Here is a 7,641-nt window from a genome sequence, read left to right as displayed (position 1 = left end):
AGTCAAACCAGGGAGACCTCTGCTACATATGGGCCAGGGGCCTCAGAGCAGCCCTGTATGCTCCTGGTTGGTGGTTTATTCTCTGGGAGTTCCCTAGGTTCTGGGTTAGTTGTGATTGCTGGTCTCCCTATGAGATTGCTCTCCCTTTCAGCTTCCTGACTTCAGTCCAATGGTTGGGTGTAAGTATCTGCTTCTGTTTCAGTCAGCTGCTGGTAGGAACTCTCAGAGGACAGCCATGCCAGGCTCCCATCTGTAAGAACAATATAGAATAGTAGTGTCAGGCATTTGTGCCATCCCCCCCCCCCCGAACCATGTGATGGATCCCGAATTGGGCCAGTCACTGGACCTCTTTTCCTGCAGTCTCTTCTCCATTTTTGTGCCTGCAGTTTTTTTAAACAGGAACAGTTCTGGGTCAGGAATTTTGACTGTGGGCTATTAATACTGTCCCTCCACTTGAGGCCCTGTCTATCTACTAGAGGTGGACTCTCTGAGCTCTCTTTCTCTAATGTTGGGCATTTTGGCTAAGGTTACCTCCAAGAGTCCTGAGAGTTTCTCACCTCCCAGGTCTCTTTCTAGAGGGTCCTCCACCTCCCACTCCCCAAGGTTGCTTATTTCCATTAAATCTCTTAGCCCTCTTGGCTTCTTTCCTGTCCCCTTGTCTCCCATACCTGATCCTGTTCCTCTCTTTTGCTCCCACCCAGGTCCCTCCCCCTCTCCTGTGATTATTTTCTTCCCCCTTCTAAATGGGATTGAACCCTCCACCCTTGGACATTTCTGTTTGTTACACTTCTTATAGTCTATAGGTTATTATCTTAGGTATTCTGTAATTTTTGGCTAATATCCACTTATCAGTGAGTACATACCATGCATGTCTTTTTGGGTCTGAGTTACCTCACTCAGGATATTTTCTAGTGCCACCCATTTGCTTGCAAAATTCATGATTTTTTAATAGCCGAATAGTATTTTATTGTGTAAATGAACCACATTTTCTGTATCCATTCTTCTCTTGAAAGATATCAGATTGTTTCCAGCTTCTGGCTATTACAAATAAGGCTGCTATGAAGATGGTGGAGCATGTATCCTCACAGTATGGTGGGACATCTTTTGGTTATATACCCAGGAGTGGTTGGGCCTTCAGGTAAAAATATTTCTATTTTTCTGAGGAACTTCCACATTGATTTCCAGAATGGTTGTACCAGCTTGCAATCCCACCAACAATAGAGGAGTGTTCCTCTTTCTCTACATCCTCCCCAGCATTTTTTGTCACCTGAGTTTTTGATCTTAGCCATTCTGACTGGTGTGAGGTGGAATCCCAGGGTTGTTTTGATTTTTATTTCCCTGATGACTAAGGACTTTGAACATTTTTTTAAATGTTTCCTGACCGTTTGAAATTCTTCTGTTGTGAATTCTGTTTAGCTCTGTACCCCATTTTTAATTGGGTTATTTGCCTTTTTTTTTGAGGTTAACTTCTCAAGTTCTTTATATTTTGGATTTTAGCCCTCTGTTGGACGTAGGGTTAGTGAAGATTTTTCCCAATCTGTAGGTTGACCCTTTGTCCAATTGATGGTGTGTTTTGCCTAATAAAAGCTTTTCAACTTCCTGAGGTCCCTTAGGGAGCTGTTATCCTTGGGGAGTTTTTTCAGCACCATTTTCAGTTCAGGCTTTCTACTTCTGAGTGAATTTACATTTGCATAAGTTGGAGCCTCTGGTAAGTGGCTTATTGACCTCAGGGCATCCTTCCTATTGTCACTGTACAAAGGGAAGTTCCTTCTTAATTGTGCTAATCTTTTTATCACCTCACACCTTCCTTGCTTGAAAATTTAACCCTCTTCTTTTTCTCAGCAAATTGTCCATCATGCTTTTGTAAGGCTGACTTGTCCTTTCCCACTACAAACCTGGATAAGATCACTAAGCATCAATCACAGCACAGGGTGAAGGCTATATTGTCTTGACAGGTCCTCTGCAAGTTCAACATAATTCATTTAATTGAAATTTTGCCTCACTCTAATTTTGGGGATACAGAAAGCATGCAGATTCCTTTCCAGAAGGCAAGACAAATGGCCTCTATCCCAATTTTCTTTAGGGGAAATTCTCTTAAGAATACCTGTTCCCCTCTGGCACCTCCTGCTTTTCTATGCCTATTGAAAAGGCCTATTAAGCTTTGCTTAGAGCATTCTAAGGCTTCTTTATCCCTGGGCTCCAAAACTTCTCTGCATTTGTCCTACAAGCCAGTTTTAAAGGCACACACACCATGCATAAGAGGTTTATCACAGCAACAATATTGCTATTCATTATCAGTGGTTGCAGCAGTTACTTTTCTTGTTGCTATAGCAAAACACCTGACAAAAGGATGCATTAATTATCTCACAGTAAGAAGGTATAGACCTTCCTTCTGGGAAAGAATAGGCAGTGATGATGGCTCTCGCTGTGGTGGTAAAGGCTTGAAGCAGTGGGGCAGCTGGTGAACTGGAAGCAGCATGAGGTAATTGATGATGTTCAGCTCATTTACCTCTTTTATCCTTCTCCTTCAATCTGGGACCCTATCCCACAGCATAGGTGCACTCACATGCTGGTTGACTTTTCTCTTCTCATTTAAACCACTCTGGAGGACAGCTTCACAGAAATTTGCATGGGTGTGTCTCCTAGGTTATTCCTTACCTAATTAAATTGACAATGAAGATTAAACACCACTGTTTATAAAGTTGAAAGTAATAGGCTAGACTGCTCAGAATATGAAATACAGATTATAGAGAGTTGTAGGCTTTGAAAGCAGGAAAGAGTCTAAACAGATATATAAAATGCCCATCCTGGAACTACAGAGTCATACTTTTCCAACTATGTTTGCTTGTGTCTAATAATAAAGCACATGATAATGAACATATATTGTGGATTTTAATTCTAAGCTTATGTTTGTTTTATTACTTGTAAAGGATTCAGGTATTGTTGGACCCGAAGGACCACTACCAAAGATCCACTCGTCCTTAAAGACCAACAAAACCAGATTCGATGCAACCAGCAAGAGGTTTAATAATTTCGATTTCCGGCATGCTGGGGTTCCTCAGCCTTCAGACAGGAACAGAAGGAAAAGAACCCCGCCCTAAAGATTCATGCTACTTTTAAGCACAAAAACCACAAGAGCCATAGGAATAGAGAGGGGGACATTGAGGCATATGAGGATTGGTTGGGCTCTTCTGCCCCTTGACTTCATTGGTCCACATCGTGGTTACATTATTTCTGGTGACCTCTCTGGGCAGTGCAAAGCCTCTGGCGGTCCTGCCAGCCATGAGACTGCCTCCTGTTAGTCATGGGGCTCTAAGGACAGGGTGTAAGTAGGTCATAAAACCACAATGGGGATGGTTGAGGATTAACTGATATAATTCCTCTGCAGGGGAGTTTCATTAGGGGGTGTCTTACAGGCTGCTTTGTAATTTTCTTTAGGTTTTACAGTATGTCCTTTACTTTTTCCATTTTAAGTCTTTGTAACAACCCTTTGAATTGATATATTAACCATTAATTAATTGAAATTTACTCTAAGTCATTGATAACCAAAGTACACTCATTACACAAAAAGCAGTACCTTCTTGAAATTGCTTAGAAAAGACTTGTAGAGGAACTCAGGCCTAAAATAATAACATGCATTTTCAAAGATCCATGAGAGGGGCGTCAAGAACCTTCAATAATAATAAATATTGTTCCATATTATCCCAAGATTAACCAAATAGACTTTATTATAAACTTTCATTATTAGTGAATGCTTTTTCTCTTCCAGTATGAAACATTTTATTTCTAGGGGATTGTGCTATAAGCATATGCTTATGTGAATGCCATCAACTGGAGATTTAACATAGAGAGAAGGGCCATTTCACAAATAAGAAATCTCTTCCCTTTCCCATACCGGCTACACTGAGTGGCTTGTGGTACACTGATCTGGTAAAATCTTTGCATGATCTTTCTTCTTCTTGAGCTGGTTGTTGCCTGTGAATTGTACCTTGGGTATTCTGAGCTTTTGGGGTAATATCCATCCACTTATAAGTGAGTGTATACTATGTGTGTTCTTTTGTGAATGGGTTATCTCACTTAAGATGACATTTTCTAGTTCCATCTATTTGCCTATGAATTTGATGAAGTCACTGTTTTTGATAGCTGAGTAGCACTCCATTGTGTAAATTTACCACATTTTCTGTATCCATTCCTCTGTTGAAGGGCATCTGGGTTCTTTCCAGCTTCTGGCTATTATAAATAAGGATGCTATGAACATAGTGGAGCATGTGTCTTTGTTATATGTTGGGGCATCTTTTGGGTATATGCCCAAGAGAGGTATTGCTGGATCCTCAGGCAGTTCAATGTCCAATTTTCTGAGGAACCTCCAGACTGATTTCCAGAGTGGTTTTACCAGTCTGCAATCCCACCAACAATGGAGGAGTGTTCCTCTTTCTCCACATCCTCGCCAGCATCTGCTGTCACCTGAGTTTTTGATCTTAGCCAATCGCACTGGTGTGAGGTGAAATCTCAGGGTTGTTTTGATTTGCATTTCCCTTATGACTAAGGATGCTGAACATTTCTTTAGGTGCTTCTTGTATGTTGTAAAATTATAAAAAAATAAAACAGTCTTTTTACCCATTCTAGATCTGGCACTGCGGTGCCCCAAGATATCCATTATATATCTTAAGTCTCTGTCAGCAAAGCCTCTTACCTGCGTTACTCCATCCCATATCACACTGCCAAAGGCCTCTCTCTCTCTGAGCCTGGCAGCAATCTCTCTACCTATCTAGTTCCAAGGCAGATTTCCATGTCAGAAACATATATCCCAACTCCATGGCAGCCCAGACCAGCCGCCTCATGATCCCTTACACTTAAATCTACACATGAAAGAACATACAACACAATAACCTTTTATCTAATTGATAAGATATAATTGCCCACTTGAACATACAAAGCCCTGTACCCATCCATCCCTTAAGAACATTCATAACAGCCTGCAAAGGTACAGCGTGGAATCTTAATGTCAGCCTCCATGTTGTCCCACAGCTACTGTGCCCTCTCCTCCTCTCTCCTCCTCTTCCCTTAAACTTTTTCTCCTGCCCATCCTTCCTTCTCATCCAATGACAGGCCTCATTCTATACTGTAGTGACCCTCACCTGTATTTTACAAATTAAATAGGAAGAAGGTTCTGGTGAAGTCACCCTAGTCCTGAGTATGGGACAAGGAGCAGCTGTCCTTGGAACAGTGGAATTATCATCAAAATACAGATAACTCCAGGGCAAACCAGAACACTTGGCAGTTTGATATTCCTCAGGTGAGAATTCTTTGTTTAGCTCTGTACCCCATTTTAATAGAATTATTTGGTTCTCTGGAAGAGTTCTTTGTATATTTTAGATATTAACCCTTTATTGGATATAGGGTTGGTAAAGATCTTTTCCCATCTGTTGGTTGCCATTTGTCCTAATGACAGTGTCCTTTGCCTTACAGAAGCTTTGCAATTTTGTGAGGTCCCATTTGTTGATTCCTGATCTTAGAGCATAAGCCATTACTGTTTTGTTCAGAAAAATTTCCCCCGTGTCTATGTGTTCGAGGCTCTTCCCCCACTTTCTCTTCTATTAGTTTCAGTGTATCTGGTTTTATGTGGAGGTCTTTGATTTACTTTGACCTGACCTTTGAAGAAAGTGAATTTGCATTCTTCTACATGTTGACCTCCAGTTGATCCAGAACCATTTGTAGAAAATGTTATCTTTTTTCCATCTGATGGTTTTAGCTGCTTTATCAAAGATCAAGTAACTATAGGGGTGTGTGTGTGTGTGTGTGTGTGTGTGTGTGTGTGTGTGTGTGTGTGTGTGTTCATTTCTGGGTCTTCAATTCTATTCTGTTGATCTACCTGCCTGTCTCTGTATCAATCCATGCAATATTTTTTATCATGATTGCTCTGTAATACAGCTTAAGGTCAATCAACTTTCAACTAAAATCTATCAAAAATATAAGGAAGGACACTTCATACTCATCCAAAAAAAAAAAATCGACCAAGATGAACTCTCAATTCTGAACATCTGTGCTCCAAATGCAAGGACACCCACATTCATAAAAGAAACTTTACTAAAGCTCAAAGCATACATTGCACCACACACAATAATAGTGGGAGCCTTCAACACCCCACTCTCATCAATGGACAGATCATGGAAACAGAAACTAAACAGAGACTTAGAGAAACTAACAGAAGTTATGATCCAAATGGATTTAACAGATATTTATAGAACATTTTATCCTTAAACAAAAGAATATACCTTCTTCTCAGCACCTCATGGTACCTTCTCCAAAATTGACTATATAATCAGTCACAAAACAGGCCTGAACAGATACAAGAAGGTTGAAATAATCCCATGCATCCTATCAGATCACCACAGACTAGGGCTGGTCTTCAGTAACAATAATAACGACAGAAAGTCCACATATATATGGAAGTTGAACAACGCTCTACATAATGATAACTTTTTCAAGGAAGTAATAATGAAAGAAATTAAAGACTTTTTAGAATTTAATGAAAATGAAGGCACAGCATACCCAAACTTATGGGACACAATGAAAGCAGTGCTAAGTGGAAAACTCATACCTCTGAGTGCCTCCAAAAAGAAACTAGAGAGAGCATACATTAGCAGCTTGATAGCACACCTAAAAGCTCTAGAACAAAAAGAAACAAATACACCTAAGAGGAGTAGAAGGCAGAAAATAACCAAACTCAGGGCTGAAATCAACTGAGTATTCTTAAGAACAAGAAGAGGACCTGGTGTTCAAGGGGATGTAGCTGGGCTGATAAGATAAAGTCATGAGAATTGTTTTCTATACTTGGGAAATGTCTGGGATACATGCTGAGGAATGAGGGAGTTGTTAGGCCAGCTCTGTGATCTAATTCCCTGGAGATGAAGTTTCCTTCTTAAAATCAGTTCTTGGCATTACTTATTACTTTGCTGCCACTGGGTCAAGGAAAACTACTTTAAGTTTCTATGTCTAACAGTCTAAGGCATGAAGCTGTCAGAATGGGCTGAAAATTTGTAAAAAGAAAATATTCCATCTCCCCTGCCTTTGTAAACTTATACTGGCAACACAATATGATGGCCAGAGTAGATCTTGGCATTACTGGAGGATTGCCTCTGTAATCTAAGCATACACTCTTTCTCCCCAGTAAGAAATATTTTATTTTAATTTTCTGGTTTATATCTAACACCTGACTATGGTAAAAAATACTGAGGTTACAAACAAACTCATACATTATTGCTTGGCAACTTATCAAGTTACCTAATATTAATAAGCTTTAGTAGGAGTAAAGAAAGGATCCTTTATAAATATCTTTATTGATATACAGTTCACATAGTTTAAATTCACCTGTATAAAGTGTATATTTTAGGCATATATCAAGTTTTATATCTATCAGCTTTTGAAATTTCTCATGAATGAGAAAGAAAGCTAGACACCCTTCACCATTACCCCATGCTCCCAGATCTAGAGAATCCCTAATACACTTTAATTTGTGCATATTTTTCTACTCTGTGCACATAGCATCTGTTTGTTTATGACTGGCTTCTTATATTTAGCATAGTGCTTTCAAATATTATCTATGTGAGTAGTATGTGCTGAGAAGTATATTACTGCTCA

Source organism: Rattus norvegicus, chromosome X (genome assembly GCF_021556685.1).
Source record: "Rattus norvegicus strain SHRSP/BbbUtx chromosome X, alternate assembly SHRSP_T2T, whole genome shotgun sequence".
NCBI lineage: Eukaryota > Metazoa > Chordata > Mammalia > Rodentia > Muridae > Rattus > Rattus norvegicus.
This window is presented reverse-complemented; position numbering follows the sequence as displayed.